The sequence below is a fragment of the Sus scrofa genome, chromosome 4, assembly GCF_000003025.6.
Source record: "Sus scrofa isolate TJ Tabasco breed Duroc chromosome 4, Sscrofa11.1, whole genome shotgun sequence".
Lineage (NCBI taxonomy): Eukaryota > Metazoa > Chordata > Mammalia > Artiodactyla > Suidae > Sus > Sus scrofa.
This window is the reverse complement of record NC_010446.5, coordinates 55,446,810-55,466,882: the sequence shown is the minus strand read 5'-3', so window position 1 is coordinate 55,466,882 and position 20,073 is coordinate 55,446,810. Positions and strand designations below refer to the sequence as shown.

The 20,073-nt window shown below is 43.1% G+C and overlaps 1 protein-coding gene across 2 annotated transcripts in view; it reads right to left on the bottom strand.

The window, feature by feature from the left end:
- The window catches only part of PAG1 (phosphoprotein membrane anchor with glycosphingolipid microdomains 1), a 168,403-nt gene extending 152,344 nt beyond the window's left edge, over nt 1–16,059 (bottom strand). Inside the window, exons 1-2 of one of the 2 annotated variants that reach the window (XM_021089174.1) lie at nt 15,541–16,004; nt 3,917–3,986 (exon numbers count right to left, since the gene is read on the bottom strand). The gene's annotated coding sequence lies outside the window, so the exon portion shown is untranslated. Of the gene's footprint in view, nt 1–3,916; nt 3,987–15,540 lie in introns of both variants that reach the window. The other variant, XM_021089173.1, reaches the window with a different exon arrangement.

Genomic DNA, 20,073 nt, shown 5'->3' with positions numbered 1-20,073 from the left:
AAAATGGGAGACTTTTGTGGTGTGTAGATTATACATCAATGAAGATGTGAAAAAACCTGTATCTTAAAAATTTCTAAAGTAACATTTTATGCCAACATCTCATCTTCTTTCTTGATGTTTCAAATGAATATCAGTTCAAATAGGGGGAGACGAGTGCAGTAAATGGAACCCATGTCTGATTATTGAGGGAAAAAGAGAAAATTGCTCCCGAATAATGAATTTTACGTCCAGACAGAGAAGATGAGTTCTTCCAGGTATTCCCCTAGATTTAGCAAATGAAACCAAGATTATTTCTATATTAATATGCCATGTAGGCCTTTCTAATTAGCACATGCATTACCTCAAACAGCAGGATTCTGTTTACTATTCATTTTGCAAAGACAATGGAAACTCCCAAGGGCTGGGACAATGTTTTCAATGTATTTTTAGACCTAGTAGGTATTCAATATATGATTATATTGAATGCAAGGATCTCTTCCCCAGGACCATTGACCCCATTTACTTGAATAATAGAAAGCAAATTCAAAAGACATTCCCAACTTTCTAGATCAGGGTTTCTCAACTTCAGCACTATTGGTATTTTGGCCTCAATAATTCTTCCTTTCGGAGGGCTGTTCTGGGTACTGTAGGATGTGTAACAGCATCCTTGGCTTCTAGTTGTTCACCAGATGCTAACAATAGCCCTGGCACCCCCCTCCTCACCCTCCAATGGCCATGACAACCAAAAATGCCTTCAGACATTGCTAAGTGTCCTCTGGGCAGCAAAGTCATCCTTGGTTGAGAACCACAGCTCTAAACAGGAAGAATGTAAGACAGATCACACCCATCTAATGTGTTCATGTTTCAACAGCGCTTTTTATGTTATCACTTCCCAAAGCCAGGGGAACATCAAGAAAGAAAAAGCCTATGACTAGCAAATGATGGTTCTCTGACCACGGTCCTTGGCATATTATGGGGAGAAGAAAAGAAATTCTTTTTTTTTTTTTTTTTTTGGTCTTTTTAGGGCTGCACTTAAAAAGTATATAGAGGTTCCCAGTCTAGGGGTCAAATCAGAGCTGTAGCTGTCAGCCTACGTGTCACAGCCACAGCAACCTGGGATCTGAGCTGTGCCTGCAACCTACACCACAGCTCATAGCAACGCCAAATCCTTAACCCACTGAGAGAGGCCAGCGATCGAACCTGCAACCTCATGGATGCTAGTCAGATTCGTTAACCACTGAGCCACGATGGGAACTCCCAAGAAGTTCTTTTTTACTCTCCTTGTAACATGTGGAGAGACAAAAGGCCTTGTTCTGATCCAAGGCTGACAGTTTTCAGGATACGTGGAGCTGGGAAAATCCATAAGAGAAGGGTCTAAGTGTCAAACGGCCTATGGCTGTAAAACAGTAGAAAAGCAGCATGTTCCCTGCCAGCACTGGGCTGTTTACTGTGAATTTTATCTAGGAGAACAATTTTGAAAATGCTCGAATATTTATTAAGAGAAAAGATCTATAATAATTCAGATCCTGACCAGCTGCTATTAGTAAATCACTCTGCCAGGTGGAAAGGTTAAGAACTGTGGTGGTGAAAACCATTAAATTAAGTGTAAGTTTAATGCTTCAGTGTTCTATTTTTCTCAACAACCACAGTGTTTAGCAATTCTCCTCCAGGCAAAATCCTCTTCTGGCACAAAATCTGCAAAGCTGTTATCCATACTGTATGCTTTTAACGAGACAACAAAGTTTTCAGTTTCAACTCCTACTTTGGAGATAGTGGGCATTTCAAGGTGATATTAAAAGTTCAAGGAGTTCCTGTCATGGCTCAGTAGTTAAGGAACCTGACTAGTATCCATGAGGATGCAGGTTCGATCCCTGGCCTTGTTCAGTGGGTTAAGGATCTGGTGTTGCTCTGGCTTTGGTAGGCTGGCAGCTACAGCTCCAATTCGACCCCTAGCCTGGGAACTTACATACGCTGCTAGTGTGGCCCTGAAAAAAAAAGACCCCCCCCCAAAAAAAAAACTAAAAAAGTTCAAGATGTACATTTTGGGCAAAGTGACTATTATTTAATAAAGCAAAGAAAAATATTATTAACACTAATTATGTGGATATATTGAAATATTTATCAAGATTCATAATACTTCATTACACAGCATCTTTACTTTTTTTTTAGGAAAATAAAGGAGAATGTTCCTAACCTCAATGCTAATGATGTAGGCACTATAAATGACACTGTTGAAAGTTCCTGCTGTGGCTCAGAGGTAACAAGCCTGACTAGTATCCATGAGGATGGGAGTTTGATCCCTGGCCTCCCTCAATGAGTCAAGGATCTGGTGTTACCGTGAGCTGTGGTGTAGGTCACAGACACGACTTGGATCCCATGTTGCTGTGTCTGTGGTGTAGGTTGGCAGCTGCAGCTCCAATTCGACTCCTAGCCAGGGAACTTCCATATGCTGCAGGTGAGGCCCTAAAAAAAAAAAAAAAAAGACATCATTGTTGATTTCAGCCACTTTTGTGTTTATCATTCTGTTGCATATAGGAAAAACCTACAGTAAATACTTAATGTGTCAATTCCTAACATCTAGAAAGAAGCACATCTTTTAAAATCATGCTTATGAAAAGACATATTTTTCTCTGTGTGCCTATTGGTAACCAGAAGCATGTTTAAGAAGCTGAAATATTAAGCACAGAATTCCTAAATCCGCTAAGAAAAAAAAATGTACACAATATGCAAAAGCCCTGTATTCAATCAAGCCATAGCTGTCCACATAATTACGGTAGTCAAATTAGATTACTAATTTAGACATGCTCTATCATGTCAGGTATACACTGACATAAAAAATCTGAATAAAATTCAATGGGAAGAAAAAAGAGGTAAAGAAAACTTAACACTTTTTAGAAAACAAAAACCCCTTGTACACAATATTAAAATATAGACATATGTAAAGATTAGTAGAAAAATGTAGCTTAATTATTCATCTTGTTGGTGAGTATTAAATACAGTAGTGTCAAAACGCCTCAAAAGGATACTAACTCTGTGCCCTGGATTATCGTTTTTGCATTTGGATAAAACTGGGACACATGAGGCATGAAATGGCCAAATTAATTTTCATTTTACTTCATTTGAAATTCCTTACATACTATTATAAATATAAAATGCAATAAAATCACATATAAGATACCATATTATTTTATATTGTTATTTAAATTCTCTTATGCCTATATTGTAATTTCCCAACTATGATGGACTAGGCTACTACAATATACCATGTGTAATGATAAATTACCAGAAAGAAGATAGTTGCCTAGCATTTGTATAGACTTGGAAAAAATGTATAAGCGTATGGTTATTTTAAAAAATCAGCACCAGTAACAAAAGACCAACCCACCAAATGTCACACATGCATAAGCCCTTTTAGACTCGATTTTTTTTACTAAAGCTAAAATGTAAAATTGGCACCATGAAGCTTGAAATTGAGATTTAAGGATAAGCACTGGTACCAACATTTTGCTACTTGCTAGAAATTGCTTTCCTCTGGAAATTACCAGTTAGCAAGGCTCATAGATATGTTTTATGAAAATAAAACATGAGCACCATAAACTTTTCAAACAGCCATAAAATTCCATGTACATTTCATGATTCTAACACTCCGTACATTAATAGTTAATATTTGCTTAACTGCAGCAAAATTAGGTAAATCATGATTTTAGAATACCAGGAGCCAAAGGCAAGTTGTAAAACTAAAATAAGCCCTTTGATTTATTCTGCATCATTTTATACTGCTCAAGAGAAAGACAAATGCTTTAAAACTTTGGCATTAAAAGGGGAACATAATAGTTGCTTTGGCAAGAATGCAAGCCACTTCACCTAACTGTATTTGGAGAATTCGGGAGTGATACAATAAAAGAAAAACCAATAGCTTAAACTTAATTTGACTGACCTATTTCACATATACACGTAGATACATGTACACAGAGACTGCTTCTCACATCCAACAGCCGTTGCAACAACTGAAAAACAAAGTTCCATTGTGTCACAGATAGCAAGTTTCACCACAATAATTTCACAGTTTAAACTGTTGAATCCTTTTATTTTATAACTCAGATTTTTTTTTAAAGCTTTGAAGATAATGAAAGAAAAAGATGTTCATTTGTGATAAAAGCTTTCTGCAGTCTGACTTAATTGCATGCATTTACATAAAGGACCTGTGGCCCATCAAATACAGAGACTGCGGCCAACACAGTTTCCACTATTGGTGCTTTGAGCAAATGAATACAATTTTTTTTTTAAAAATCTCTGAAATATGCCACCCCTTAGGGTTTCTTTAGTAGCTATTCCAGAGGACACAGGCAACACGATGGAGTGGTAAGCAGCCAGAATTTGAAGTCAGACACCTTGTTTGGGTCCTAGGAGCTCTGCCATGTTCTAGCTGTGTTATCTCCACAGAGTCACCTGAACCCTGCAACTCAGTTCCCGCATCTCTCCTAGGGGAATAATTCCACTTTTAGATCAAAACTAAAGGACAGAACGAGAAAGGACTGAAATGGATGATAGTAACCAAAACACACAGTAATTATTTCCATCATGCCCCCAATAACCAGCCTGTCTATAACTTAATGATGCCTGTTTTTATAAGACACGTGAAAATTACAGGAAACTGTACTTAATGTATTTCAAATAAACCAATTAGTCAAAGGGCTCATTAAGAACTACAAAAAGATTGGTTCAAAGTTCCAAACCCTCCAGAGATGCTGTGGCCATGTAAAAGCTTAGTTTTTGTAAACTGTCAAATTACGTGCCATTATCATTGTCCCTTTTGGTATGCTCACTCATGGGTACAATGAGACAAGAAAGTGTTTCTTTCATTTTTCCCACTTTCCCAAGTGCCTGCATCCTGCTGTCAATAGAGGAGAAAAATGAATGGAAAAGAAAAACAAGAAATGGCAATTCTAGGAATTCCCACTGGGCTCAGTGGTAACGAACCTGACTGGTATCCATGAGGATGTGGGTTTGACCCCAGGCCTCACTCGGTGGGTTAAGGATCCAGCATTGCAGTGACCTGTGGTGTAGGTCGCAGACAGGCTTGGATCTGGAGTTGATGTGGCTGTGGTGTAGGCCGGCAGCTCCAGCTCTGATTCTACCCCTAGTCTGGGAACTTCCATATGCTGCAGGTGCAGCCCTTAAAAAAGGGGGGGGGGGCAATTCTAACCTACAAGCAGCTTGAGATCAGGTATCACACTTTATTCATGACTTTATTTCTTATTTCTTTCCTTTAATCCCCCTCCCCATCCACCTCCCACAAAGTAGTTCTTAACACTTATTCACAGGCACTGAAAGCCACTGTACCTGCATAAATACAAGCAACCTAAGAGTCAGACCTGTCCCTTTGCTAACTTTTCTATTTTTTATTTTTTGTCTTTTTTAGGGCTGCACCTGCAGTATACGAAACTTCCCAGGCTAGAGGCTGAATTGGAGCTGCAGCTGCCGGTCTACACCACAGCCACAGCAAACACAGGATCTGAGCCTTGTCTTCAACCTACATCACAACTCATAGCAATAACAGATCCTTAACCCACTGAGCAAGGCCAGAGATTGAACCTGCATCCTCCTGGATACTAGTCGGATTTGTTTCTGCTAAGCCACGATGGGAACTCCTGCCTTGTCTTTCTATCTCATTCCTTTTGTCACCTGGCTCCCATCTCATCAAGCACCTCATTCTGCTTTGCCTCTGGCTTCTGCCACTTTGGGTCCTCGCACTTGTCAAAACCTTCCCCCACTTAATCATACTACCCCATCCCCTGTTCCTCTGCCTGCTGCCTTGGCCTTCATCTCTTTTTTTCATTCATGTACTCTCCCAGGCAGATCACAACCACCACAAGTGCTTCAAATACACGGAAGACTTGCAAATCTGCACTTCCAGCTCAGCCTCTGTCTGGAATTCCAGAACCACAGGCTTGTGCAACTGTCCATTAAACCTCAAGCCCTGGATGACCTTCTGGTGTCTCACGTTACACAAGTCCACACCCGAATTCATCATCTTCCCCTGCAAACTGCACCATCCTTGGTACTCACTATGGTGACCAAGAGCACCTCAGTCCTTTGAATCACCCAACACAGAAACCTAGACCAGGGAGTCATTCCTAAGTCACCCTCCTCTCTCTGCTTCCCCTCTCCTTTCCTGTCCCCCCACCCCCTTATCAGTCTAAGTTCAGACCATCAATCCACATGAGGATTTAATGGCTTTTTTACACAATTTCTCTTTTTGACACCCCAACCTTGTACTCCATCCATTCTCAACAACATACTCAGAGTGATCATTCTAAAAGAACAAGCTGGGAGTTCCCGCTGTGGTGCAGTGGGTTAAGAACCCCACTGCAGGGGCTCAGGTCGATGTGGAGGTGTGAGTTCAATTCCCAGCCCAGTGCAGTGGGGTAAAGGATCTGCAGCTGTGACTTGGATTCAATCCCTGGCCCGGGAACTTCCATAGGCCTTGGGTGCAGCTATAAAGAAAAAAAGAACAAGGCTGAAGAGATCAAGTTCATCTGGCCCAAATATGGCCTAAAGTGGCTCCAGTCTCCACTCTCCATTTCCAGCCTCACCTACTGTCCTTGATGTGCACCAGCCTCCAGAAAAAAACCAGCTATTTCACAGACAGGCTGCCTTCCTCAGTCAGTGCTTTCACTGCACTGTTCTCCCTGGTCCCTCTGCTCAGAATGATTTTGGCCAGCCCACTCCCATCCTCAGCTGCCTGGCCCACTCCAACTTGCGCTTCCAGATCCAATCCTGCTTCCTATGGGAAAGTCATCTCCCAGACTCAGCTCCAGCCCTGCTTCCAAGCCCTAACGTCGTCTCCTGGGATTAGGTACCACTGATGGAGTCCAGCATCTTTTATGCACTGGTTACGACTGCTGTTAAGCATCTTTCCCCTCCCAAGACTGAGGTTCTTGAAGGAGACTGAAAGGCATCTTCTCAGATCTGAGGTTTTGCCACCCAATAATATGCCTGGTATATCAACACAGATCTGCCGAATGCATACATGAGTAAATACCACTCCAACTAAATTTGACTCAAACACCGCCAAGCTGCCTGTGCTTGATTATGTGTGAATGAGAGGCTCGAAGCTCCCTTTAGAAGGTGTCAGGGAAAAAAAATAATAAGGCCACTCTGGTTGCAATTCCCAAGTGCTGAATACAGAAGTTGTGGTGTTTCTGTGTGTAGCATGTCACAGACTGGCTTCTTTACTGTTCGGGGAAAAAAACACAAACATTGCCTCATGTGGTTTTATTGCCTCTGACCTATAACTTGAGCTGCTTTAGCATGAAAGTTTCCCAACAGCTTCAGCAGGTTCAACTACAACGGTGGTGATGGAGGATTGAGTACGGGTGGGGGCAAAAGCCAGAGTGAGCAGAGCAACATTAACAGCAATGACTGAGTCACAAATAACAGCAAGATCTGAAGCCAAGGACCTATCTGAACACCCTTCATTCCTCAGAGAACAAATTCACAGAATGGCTTCCATTTGTGACCCTGGGGCTCCCTGAAGATGAAAATGACAGATGCAGCAATGCTGATGCTCATACTTTAAGAAAAGCAATTGAAGTTGATCATTTATAAATGAATACATGGAGTTCCCGTCGTGGCTCAGTGGTTAACAAATCCGACTAGGAACCATGAGGATGTAGGTTTGATCCCTGGCCTCGTTCAGTGGGTTAAGCATCTGGCGTTGCTGGTAGTGTAGCTGGCAGACATGGGTCGGATCCTGCATTGCTGTGGCTCTGGCATAGGCCCAACAGCTCCAATTAGACCCCTAGCCTGGGAACCTCCATATGCCACAGGTGCAGCCCTGGAAAAGACCAAAAAATAAAAATTAATGAACGCATATGCTGTGTGGGGACTGGGTCCTATAAAATCGAAGAGAAAGGTACAAATCTCCTGCTGATAAATTAAAACACCCTTTTTTAGGCCACATCCAAGGCATACAGATGAAACCTGTGCCACAGCAAGGACAACTCTAGGTCCTTAACACACTGAGCCACCAGGGAACTCCTAAAATATGTTTTTTAAAAACGAGCCTACTCCATAAGGTTTGTAGGGTTTCAAGTATTCTTTAGGTTGGTAAAGGCCCCCCTCTCAGGCCAAATTTCCCTGTCTTCTGCCATAAAATCCACACTTAGAAGATTAAGTTTTTCACAAGTTTTTAATCACTCACAGGCTGGAAAATTATACAGTCCCATAAAACCAAGGTGGGGGAGTGGATGAGATAGCAATACATTATGCCAAAATATTATAACAATGGCAATAACAAAAGTAATAACTCAAACCCAAGGGATATGAAGAACTTTTTATGGGTTTTTAAAAATTCTTTTATTTGGGAAAAGGGCTCCTTTTAAAAGGGCAGCTGCAAATACAGAGATCCTGCAACAAATGTTGGCTCCAGTGTGAAATCATGAAAAAACAGAGGGGGTGGGGCTCAGGGAAAGGGTCCTGAAAATATTACGTACATTACATGGTTTTCAATTCTGCCTTTTCCCTCTGCACTTGGAGTGGCGTTAGAGGGACTAAAGCACAGACACAGAAGATGTGACACAAGGTTCTTCAGAGACAACATGCTTGCACCTTATCTGTTAGACACAGGTATTCATTTATTTTTTTCATTCCTTTTTTTTAAATTAAAGTATGGCTGATTTACAACGTTGTGCCAATTTCTGTGTACAGCAAAGGGAGTGGGATGGGTTAAGAGTCTGGGGTTATAGATGCAAACTATTACAGTGAGAATGGATAAGCAATGAGGTCCTATTGCATAGAAAACTATATCCAATCTTTTGGGGTAGAACATGATGGAAGATAATATGAGAAAAAGAATATATATGTAAGTATGACTGGGTCATTTACTTTAAAGACCATAGTCTCACAGGGAATGATACGACACGCTGTAATAATGGTCACTACTGATTAAATCATTTCTGATTTAATTTTTAAAAAATCACCCGAGGGAGTTCCCATCTGTGGCTTAGCGGTAATGAACCCAACTAGTATCCATGAGGATGTGGGATCAATTCCTGCTCCCACTCAGTGGGTGAAGGATCTGGTGTTGCCGTAAGCTGTGGTATAGGTTGCAGTTTCGGCTCAGATCTCATGTTGCTGTGGCTATGGCGTAGGCTGGCAGCTGCAGCTCTGACTGGACCCTTAGCCTTGGAACTTCTACATGCCACAGATGTGGTCCTAAAAAAAAAAAAAATCTCCTGAGAAAAATCTCAGGTCACTACACTTCTTTGATGAGAATGACACACGTCTGGGACACCAGACACAGATAAAGTTCGCATGCCTCTCCACTGCGTCCCTTTATCAGTGGAAGGCTTTATGCTTCCTATTTCACAATGCGAAACATGTGGGTTTCTTTTTTGAGCTCATTGCATGAACTAAGCTTAAGCTCATTAACCACAAAGATTTGGAGATGACGCTTTCTGGGCAGTCAATGTTAGCTGGCCATGGGCAAGACGATGGGCACACACCTTCCCACCGCCCCCTTGGCTCTATCCCAGGGTCACTGTGGGCACAGAGGGAGACAGTATCCGATGACCTTGAGAAGCACAGTGGAGGATATCCATGCTCCATAGCTGAATTATCACGAAGGCTCCAAAATTGGATGCAGTAGAATGCTAGGCCTCAGACTCCTGGGCCCTGCTCTTGCCTCTGAAACTCACCCGTGAGTTTGGACAAGTCTCTGGCAGGGCAGGGCCCGGTAAGGGCTCTGTGTTAACTATTCATTCCAATTCTTATCCAGAAGGCACGGCCAGTAAGGATGGGGCAGGTTCATTATGTTCAGAGCTGTCTTTCCTCACACCCACCCCTCACCCTCATGTTCGGCCTTGAGGGACTGTGTGCCATGCTGCCCATAAGCTGCTTGCTTACAGAACCAAGGCTATATAACTCTCCGACATTACTTCTCTTGGATGCATGAGAAATGCAACTGGCCCCTGACTCCTCAAGCCCAAAAGGAAGAGGATTCAAAACAGCAGAGATGACTGGGGAGAGTAAATGGTCTCCATTTGTTTTGCCCGTATAAAAATGAGCTTCTGGAGTTCCTGTCATGGCTCAGTGGTAACAAACCCAACTAGAATCCAAGAGAATGTGGGTTCGATCCCCGGCCTTGCTCAGTAGATTAAGGACCTGGCGTTGCCATGAGCTGTGGTGTAGGTCACAGACATGACTTGGATCCCACGTTGCTGTGGCTCTGGCATAGGCTGGCAGCTGCAGCTCTGATTGGACTCCTAGCCTGGGAACTTTCATATGTCACGAGTGTGGTCCTAAAAAGACCAAAAAAAAAAAAAAAAAGGAAGGAGAGAAAATGAACTTCTGTTTCTTGTACATGGATCTCCTGACAGTGAGAGAAAGCTGGATGTTAGAGTAAAGTTATTTGGAAATTTAAGGGTGGTACAGATAAGCCAATATGTAGTTAACTCAGAAAGGAAATAAAAAAGAACTATGTAAATTCTAAAAGATTAGTTAAAAGCAAATTATGGACCCAGCTGGAGTTACAAAAGTGACTGAGGAAGACTTTTACTATAGAATAAGCCAGAACAGAGGAGCATCTGAAATGTAAGTAAAAGCATTAGATAGAGTAAAAGGGAGTATCTGAAGGACTAAAACTGATAAGAAGGACTAAAACTGAAGTAGAAGATATTTCAGAGAGACGTGGAAACACTCTGTTGATGGCAGAGCCTCTTTTTTGACGCCCTCCTAGAAGTTCATGCCCAGAGACTTTTGATCTCATTTTTATTATTATTATTATTATTTTTTATGGTTACACCTGCAACATATGAAAGTTCCCGGGCTAAGGGTTGAATCTAGGCCACAGCTGCGACCTATACCACAGCTGGGGCAATGCCAGGTCCTTCAGCCCACTGAGCCAGGCCAGAGATCAAACCTGTACCTCTACAGCAACCCAAGCCACTGCAATCAAATTCTTAACCCACTGCCCCACAGCAGGAACTCCTTATTTTTATTTTTTAAATTGAGAAATAATGGACATATAACATTAAATCAACACTTGCACACATGGCAAAATGATCACCAGGATGAGTCTAGATAACATCCGTCATCACACATAGTTATAAGTGCTTGTTTTCTTGTGATGAGAACTTTTAAGATCTACTATCTTAGCAGCTTTCACATATGCAATATAGTATCATCAACGATAGTCACTTTGCTGTACAGAGAGTTCTGACTTAAAAAAAACAAAAGCCAAATGACCCTTTCCACAGAAAAGAAACTCATGGACATGGAGAACAGACTTGTGGTTGCCAAGGGGGAGGGGGAGGGAGTGGCATGGACTAGGAATTTGGGGTTTAATAGATACAAATATTGCCTTTGGAATGGATAAACAATGAGATCCTGCTGTAGAGCACTGGGAACTATATCTAGTCACTTGTGATGGAGCATGCTGGAGGATAATGTGAGAAAAAGAATGCATAATTTATGTGTGACTGGGTCACCTTGCTGTACAGTAGAAAATTGACAGAACTCTGTAAATCAGCTATAATGGAAGAAATAAAAATCATTTTAAAAAAGTTAAAAAAAAAAAAAGCCAACTTAGAACATCTGTCTTGAGGCAGCTTTCAGTGGTAGAACACATTAGCAAAGAGGTTTAATTAAATATTAAATCAATCTCTAAGCAGTTTGTGGCCTATGTGCCCTTTACAGCAACTAGACTTTCATATCAAGAATATAGAGTAAATAGTTACCAAGGGCCAAAATACTAAGTAGTATCCAGATGACAACCTAAGAAAGCCACACCAAAAAACTAGCCTTTAAATCATCCCCAACTTCTGGACATCAAGTGAAAAGTTTACAGGCTGTGGACCACACTTAACAAACTACAATCCACACATACCAGTGGATACTCAAGTTTCCCACATAAAATAGCATTGTAGGAGTTCCTGTTGTGGCACAGTGGTTAACAAATCCGACTAGGAACCATGAGGTTGTGGGTTCGATCCCTGGCCTCACTCAGTGGGTTAAGAATCCTGCGTTGCTGTGGTGCTGGTGTAGGCCAGCAGCTGTAGCTCTGATTCAACCCCTAGCCTGCAACTTCCATATGCTGCGGGTGTGGCCCTAAAAAGCTAAAAAAAAAAGCAGCATTGTATTTTCATATAAACTTTAAGTACATTTTCCCACATACTTTAAACCGTCTCTAGATTACTTAAAATACCTATTATTGCTACGTAAGTGCCATGTGAATAGTATAGAGAATGCACATGCAAGGTATACAGCTGCTAGAGTAAAGCAAATTCGAGTTTTGCTTTTTGGAACTTTCTGGAATTTTTTTTTTTTTTTTTTGTCTTTTTGTCTTTTGTCTTTTGTTGTTGTTGTTGCTATTTCTTTGGGCCGCTCCCGCGGCATATGGAGGTTCCCAGGCTAGGGGTTGAATCGGAGCTGTAGCCACCGGCCTACGCCAGAGCCACAGCAACGCGGGATCCGAGCCGCGTCTGCAACCTACACCACAGCTCACGGCAACGCCGGATCGTTAACCCACTGAGCAAGGGCAGGGACCGAACCCGCAACCTCATGGTTCCTAGTCGGATTCGTTAACCACTGCGCCACGACGGGAACTCCTGGAATTTTTAAAAAATATTTTCAATCCACAGTTAGCTGAATCCACAGATGATGTGGAACCTGAGAATATGGAGGGTCAACTGTACTGCTCACACAGGACCCCTGAAACTGCCTCCCCACCACACTGGTACTAAGGCCGAAAGGAAGCCCGCTTCTCTACTATGAAAGAGAAATTACTTCCATTTCTGAACATACAGTACAACGTGTAGCAAAGTGCCAGGCCTCTCTCTCTCTCTGCCCAGCTGCGACCGAACACGCCCAGAGATGACAGTAACTGTGGATCAATGACCTGCCTGCGGTTCGCCAGGCCGTGGGGACGCCACAGCTAGATCTGCAGCCAGGAAACACACCTGGGACTGCGGTCCTCCAGGGGGACCTGTAACATCCCATTTTCTTTTTCTCTGAATCGATAAATAGGGAAGTACTTAGCAATGAAATCCACCTCAAACCAAAGAAGAAAACTCCACCTGCTGGCACCTCTACCCCGTGCTAATTATGACAATAATAATCCCTCCAAGTCATGGAGAACTCTGCTGTGAGTTAAGCACTTTGCATTCTTTACTGCTCAACGCAAATTTCCTCATCTGTAAGTTCAAGATAAGGATGCACATATTTAATTATGTTATTATGAGGATGAAAGGAGAAGAGATGGAAAAAGCACTGCGCAAGTCCTCAACTTGGGCCAAAAAGGACAGGATTGGAAAGAGACAGACCTGGGTTAAAATTTGAGCTGCGATTTCTCCTATTTGATCTTGCTGAGCTCCAGTTTCCTCATCTCCAGAGTGGCCATGAAGCCACCTACCTCGGTGAGGAATTAAAAGGGAGAGTAAGTCAGATGCCAGCTGGTGTCTGCATTACCAGGAGGTGTTGAATAAATGTACCTGCTCTCCTATTAAACATATGAACTGCTTCTGTTAGCCTTCTTCAGCAACCATTTGATGGCTGCAGGATCCAAAGACACTCTTCCTTTCTTAACAGTGATCATTTTTACCCAGTTTAATAAGCCAGACACTGGTTCAGTGGCATTACCTCTATGAACTCAATCCTCACCACAAGCCAGTGATGGAGGTACCATTAGCCTCATTTTACAGATGAAGACACTGAGGCACAAAGTTTAAGTAACTTGTCCAGATTCAAACAGATGGCACCAGAGCCATCGGCATGGCTCCCCAGTCTGTCCTCAGAACCATGATGAAGGAGTGCATATGGGGGTCCACTTGTTTCAGCTTCCATGCTCAGATATAATCCCTTCTAGAGATAAGCAGCAGATGCTCTCATCAATTATAATGTGTTGACTAACTTTGCAACTTTTGAAATAACATTTTGTGTATTTTCTTAGACTTCCTTAAAAAACGATGATATGTTTTTAAATGAGGTGCCTCTAACTAGTTCATCTTGTTCCATGTGCTAGAATACCATAAATAAATGTGCTTCTTTTTGTCGAGATTACGTAAATAAACCTTACACTAAAACACAACCCTGAGTTTTTGGTTTCAACGTTTATTACAAGTCCAAATTTTTAAAAAGATATATTAGGCCAGTCTTAATGTTATTTGTTTTGTTAAACTAATGACTTCCATACCAAAAAAAACCTGAAGTCTCCTTATTTCTAATATTCTCTGTCTTAACAGTCACAGCAGTACCTCGTGGTATTTCAAAGTATTCCTTGTACAAATTTAATCAACTCCAATATTAAACATCAGTGATGATAATCTATTGTTCTGCTTAAAAGAAATCTCTGGGGGACAGATGAGAGAGAAAGGTTAAAGAATTCTATCCTTCAAAGAAGGCCAGGGCAGCTACCTATAAATCATGCTCTTTGTTTATTAAGATAATTAAGCCCATCAGAACACTTAACTTTCAGACTCAACAACTGCCTGGTATGAACAATTTCCACTTTTTCTAAAACAAAAGGGATGTGTTCAAAGGGTCCTCTGCAAGCTCCCTGCACAATGCCTGCTATTTTAAAACATGATTTATGTGTCTAATTCCTGGAGCTGCCTTGAAAAATATACTGGGTTTTTCCTCGAACGCTCCCTATTAGGAGAAGACACTCCAATCCGAAGAGTGCACTCTGTTTCAGACTACAGGGCGCTATATCATGTCAGCATTTTCATTAAATACATTCAAGCTGGACTTTAAACAAATGGAATGAAGAGCCACAGCTGCAGCCACTGCAGAGAGTCACAGTTATCCTGCCGAGAGGCTTACATAAGAGGTGCAGGACAGTCAGGGTGAGACCCAAGTGTCATCATCTCAATTCCACTGCTTTGAGACTTGCCCACATCCTTACAGTGTATGAAATCACATACACTGCGCCGATTTCTCATTTTATCTGCCTTATGGCGCAAAAGTCTGGGTTGATATATAAGTTGTTTTTCCTTGAAGGATTGGGCTCCAATTACGGAAACGGTGGCAACTTCTGCCTAGGGGGAAGAGTAAAGTGGGATGTGCGCGGGAAGCCGGGAAGCCTGGAAGCCTGGAAGCCTGGAAGCCTGAGAAGGAATGACTTAGCTCCCATCCCCAAAGAGCGAATGCACCCAGGAATATTACTGGAGTCACTCCCCTGGGGACCTGGGATGGAGGTGACAAGAACCGCCCCCCCCCACCCCGCACGCTCTCTCTCTCACACACACACACACACACACACACACACACACATTCAATGGGGTCGGAATGTGCAATCAGCAGCAGGCGAAATGCCCTCGGAGCACCTGTCCTCTCACAGCACATTTCCAACTGGCACGTTCAGCAAAGGCTGGAGCCAGCCCGCGCTGCACCGCTGCCTCTCCCCGCGCGCTCTGTCCACGGCTTCGCACCCTGAACTCCCCAAGCTGGAACCCTGCTAACAAGAGGGGCCACCCCCGGCTTCCCACGGCGTGAAGATAGTAAAAGCGAACCTCCCCTTCCCACGGCGCTCTCCAACTTCAGAAACTACAGTCAACTTACTGGGACGCAGGCGATAGGGAGCCTTCTTCGGGGGGACCCGCGCTCCGGCTGTGCACAGCCTGGCTGGCTCCGCACTGCCCCGGCGGCGGCCAGTGCGGGGAGAGGCGCTGGCGCTCTGCACCAGCTGCCTGGGCTCCGAGATGCCCGGAGCCCAACACTCGCCAAGGCGCACCGCGCGGCGGCGGCGACAGCGACAGAGGCTGCACCCGGCCGCGCAGTCCCGAGCGCTGCAGCTGCCCCAGCCCTGGAGTGCGGCGCTCCGAGCCCCTGGTGCGTGTCTCCTGCTCCCAGGGAATCGCGACTCAACAAGGAAGGCGGTCAAGGAAAAAACCGAAGAGCTGTTGCAGGGGGTAGAGCTGCCAGCCCGTTCCCCAGCGATCCGTCACACAGCCCGCGCGCCGGCGGGCGAGCGAGCGAACAAGCTGGCGGACAGGCACCGCAGTCGGCACTCGCCTCGGCGCCGCGGAGAATGACAAGCGCCGAGGCGGTGCAGCGGTGCGGGGCGCCGGGCGCGAGTGCGCATGAGCCCGGCCCGCTGCGGCACGTCACCGAGGAGGGCGGGGCGGGGAGGGGGCGAGCCGGGCGGGGCTGGGTGGGGGTGCGGGGCGGACCCGGGCGCGGCGTCCTGCTCCCTCTCGGGGAGATACAGGAAGTCTCCCGCCCAGGGTTTTGTGAACCTCAAGCTGTGTGGTTGAACTTGTTTGTCACCAGAGTTCATTGTCCTTTCAAAACCACTGTTTACTCTAAGAGATTTTTAGGGCGCGGAGGGCCAGCCCACAAAAGCCAATTTAACTCAGGTTGTTTAGGGGACAATGTACCTTGGCTGTACATTAAAATAATTTAGGGAGGTCTTAAGAGCCCTTTTGCCCTGGCCGCACCCCAGAATCTGGACTAGTAAGTAAGTACCTGAGACTCTCAGGATGGGGCCCAGGTACCATTAGGTGGTAAAGCTTCCCAGGTTAATACTGGGGTTCAGCAAAGTTTCTCAAACTTTTAATGTATGACAGAATCTTCTGGGGATTTTGTTAAAAAGTCGGGTTCTGATTCAGTAAGTTGGGGTGCAAGGGGAGATTCTTCATTTCTAACAAGCTTTCAGATGATGCCAGCGCTGCAGGTCCAGACCACCTAATCTTTGCTTCTGTAAGTGTGGTCTAGAATCTGGAGCAGAGCTCCTGGTCTGCGCAAAAATCACCTGAGTAGCTTTTTTTTTTTTTTTTTTTTTTTAAATGCAGAGCATATTCCTAGGCCCTACCCACACTGGTTGCAGTTCAACCGCTGGGCAAAGCTGGGGTTCTGGAATTCCATTCCTAAGGAGGACTCAAGGTGATCTGATATAAGTGTTGTCTGAATCAAACTTGAGGATATTAGATTAGCACCTAGGAGCTGGGAATAGACTTTTGCAGGGAAAAGCACCAAGCCTGGTGTACAACTCAGGACATCTGACTCCAAGTCCAACAAGTAATGCATAACAATTTATCTGAGTAGTGCAAATATTACTCATTACTTAGTAGGAAGTATCTATAAATCATTTTAAAGATACAAGACACTATATTCTTTACACCTATCATTAAAGGAAGCTTAAAGCTGGCCTGGGAGGAAGGCTGATCAGGAGGGGAGGGGTAGGGATAGGGAGCAAAGTGAAATAAGGGAGGTTAGATGGATTGTTCCATAGTGCATGGCAGAAGGGAGGGTAGGTAGGAGGAAACAAACTTGGACTCAACCTTAGTCCTGGAAGGGAGCCTTGGAGAAGATCCAGGGTCCAGGCTTGGCCTCCTGCCTCATAGCACAGGATGAAACACAGGTGTTCAAGAGCTTATGAATGTATGATACATCCTATACATTATGTCACTACATCTCACAAAGTTCTTATAAATTGAATAAAAAAAGATTTATGTTCGTTTTGCAGATTTCAAAAAGGATGCTCTAGACCTTACTAGTTGACTTGCTCACACAGTGGAACTTGAACTAGAGTTTAGCTATTATTCATATTCTTTAAAGGCTGTGCCTAAATTTTGAGTGAGAAAACCTTTCATTTTGGGAGGGAAGAAATCCATTTTGCACCTTCACCCCAGTTTTGCAGCTCCACAAATTGGGATACAAAATCTTGTTCTAAGAGCATCCCAGGCCTAGAACATTACGGTTGCACAGTGCTGGCTTCACTGAGAGGTTCAAAAAGCAACACAGGAGTTCCCATCGTGGCACAGTGGTTAACGAATCCGACTAGGAACCATGAGGTTGTGGATTCAATCCCTGACCTTCTCAGTGGGTTAAGGATCTGGCGTTGCTGTGAGCTGTGCTGTAGGTCACAGACGTGGCTCGGATCCCGTGTTGCTGTGGCTCTGGCATAGGCCGGCAGCTACAGCTCCGATTCGACCCCTATCCTGGGAACCTCCATATGCCACGGGAGTGGCCCAAGAAATGGCAAAAAGACAAAATACATACATATACATACATACCAGTTCCCAAAAGAAAGAAAAAGAAAAAAAAAAAAAAAGCGACACACACGTTTTTCCGGTGATGAGTGTAAAGACCATCCCTCATTTTATCCAGGCCTAAAGAAGCAAAGAGATTGAGACAAAATGCAAGCAAGAGCCAGTCTCGGGTCTCTGTCTTTTCTCTCTGCTCTCCTTTCACCAGATGACTTCCTGAAAATCATCTTTCATTTCCAAATTTTTCATAGCAAGATTTGCCGTCAGTAAATTAGAACCCAAATGTGTTCCTAGATGTGGAAGTGGAAGTATCAGGAACAATTTGGGGACTCGCGTAAATGCAATATTCCCAATCTGAGTAAAGTTTTGGAAGAAAGTATATGATGTTTAGATGCAGTCTCCCAATCCGGAGGTTTGCTTTGGAATGCTATACTCTAAACTGTGTCCTACCCAGCTTTGACTTTACTTCCAGAGTAACTCTTCCATTTACTAGTCTACTGTGTGACCATGAAAAAAAAAAAAGAATGAACTACTATTTAAAAGAGAATTCTCTGTAAATGAGGGCGTTGGTTGTGGAAATTTGTTCAATTTTAATAAGAAAGTTTTTTAATTTAAAAAAAAGATAGCATAAATCATGTTGGGACTTTTTAGGAGAGGCATCCAAAGTTATCCTTTTTTATTAGGTATTAGAAACTCCAATTGAAATATGTACCTGTATAGTATATGAATTCATTTGCATATTGGCTTGAAGAGAGCCAGGATTTAATTTCATAAAAAGTTAATTGGTGTGTCCTACTGCCATTGTATTTTGAGCTACTCTCACTGGCATTAAACACATGAAATGTGTAATATTGGCTTAATATTGATTGTGTCTTAATGTTGATTGTGTCTGATTTAGAATTTGTTTCTCATTAGCTGCTGTTGTTGTCTGGTAGGATTAGCAGCTACACTTTTTTTTTTTTTTTTTTCCCCTCTGAATTTTGTATTCCTTATGGGTCAGCAGAGCTTGCTCTTTGTTTGAGAATTTCTTCATTCAATGTCTCTAAAAGTCCCATTAGTGAGGATTTCAATTATACAGATGCTAGCAACTCCATTGAATCTATTCTCCACTCTTTCAAGAAGCTGTACCTAGAACAGATTTTTATTAAATTGTTCCACTAAGAATCACAGGCTTATCACTGAACTGAGAGGATTTGGCCCCCAAATTCCCAGTACTTGTTAATTAAAGTCTTCATCCATTTAACTCAAAGAAATTACTCGACATGAAAATTTTCCACCCTTTGCCCACTTTGTGGTTATAGTCCAGGTCAGAGAAGGTTGAGAAGTCCAGGTGACTGGCAAAGCACAGACAGCAGCAAGATCATGGAATTAGATTTCACCAGGGAAAAATGATGTTGTCATAACATTTAATACAAGTGCTTGATTTTTAGACATAGCTTATTACCAAGTGCCTTGTCTGAACACATGCAGCTGCTAGTAACTTCCCTGGAAACCATAACTGAATCCTGGTGGGGGTGAGAGGAAGTGGCAGTGAGGAAAGGGAGATTAGCATTCTGGTGTTTTTATTCTGGGAAACTTTTGAAAAGGATTGAAAATCCCAATTCCCCTCTTTCCCTGACACAAGAACATTGAGAGGTGCCTAAATTTCAAATGTTTACTTCTCAATTGTTTGTTCTAAATAATTTGTTTAGAACTTAGGGCAACGAGAATAACAAATGATCTGGATTTTCAGGCTAGCTCCAAAAGGTTTTTAAACCTACAAATAAATTAAAACAGCATTTGTTACAACTCTAAGCCCGAAAGGAACTAGCTGCTGGGTGAGGATTCTGACCCAATGGTAAGAGTAGGTTTATGGGCTGTGGAGGATGGAATTTAGGGACAAAAGGGGAAGACTGCCATGATCTTGGTGACTGAGAAACACACGCTGGCAAAGATTGGTTGTCAGTAGCCTCTGAGAAAAGTTTGGGAGAGGTATGAGCCTGTGACCAAGAAGAGAAATAGCAGCTGAAACTATACTTGCAGCTTGGTGCTTGCATTTACTTTAAGTGTTAAGTGTCCCATGTTTGACTTGATCTATAGGAAAGAATGATCAGAGATTAATAAA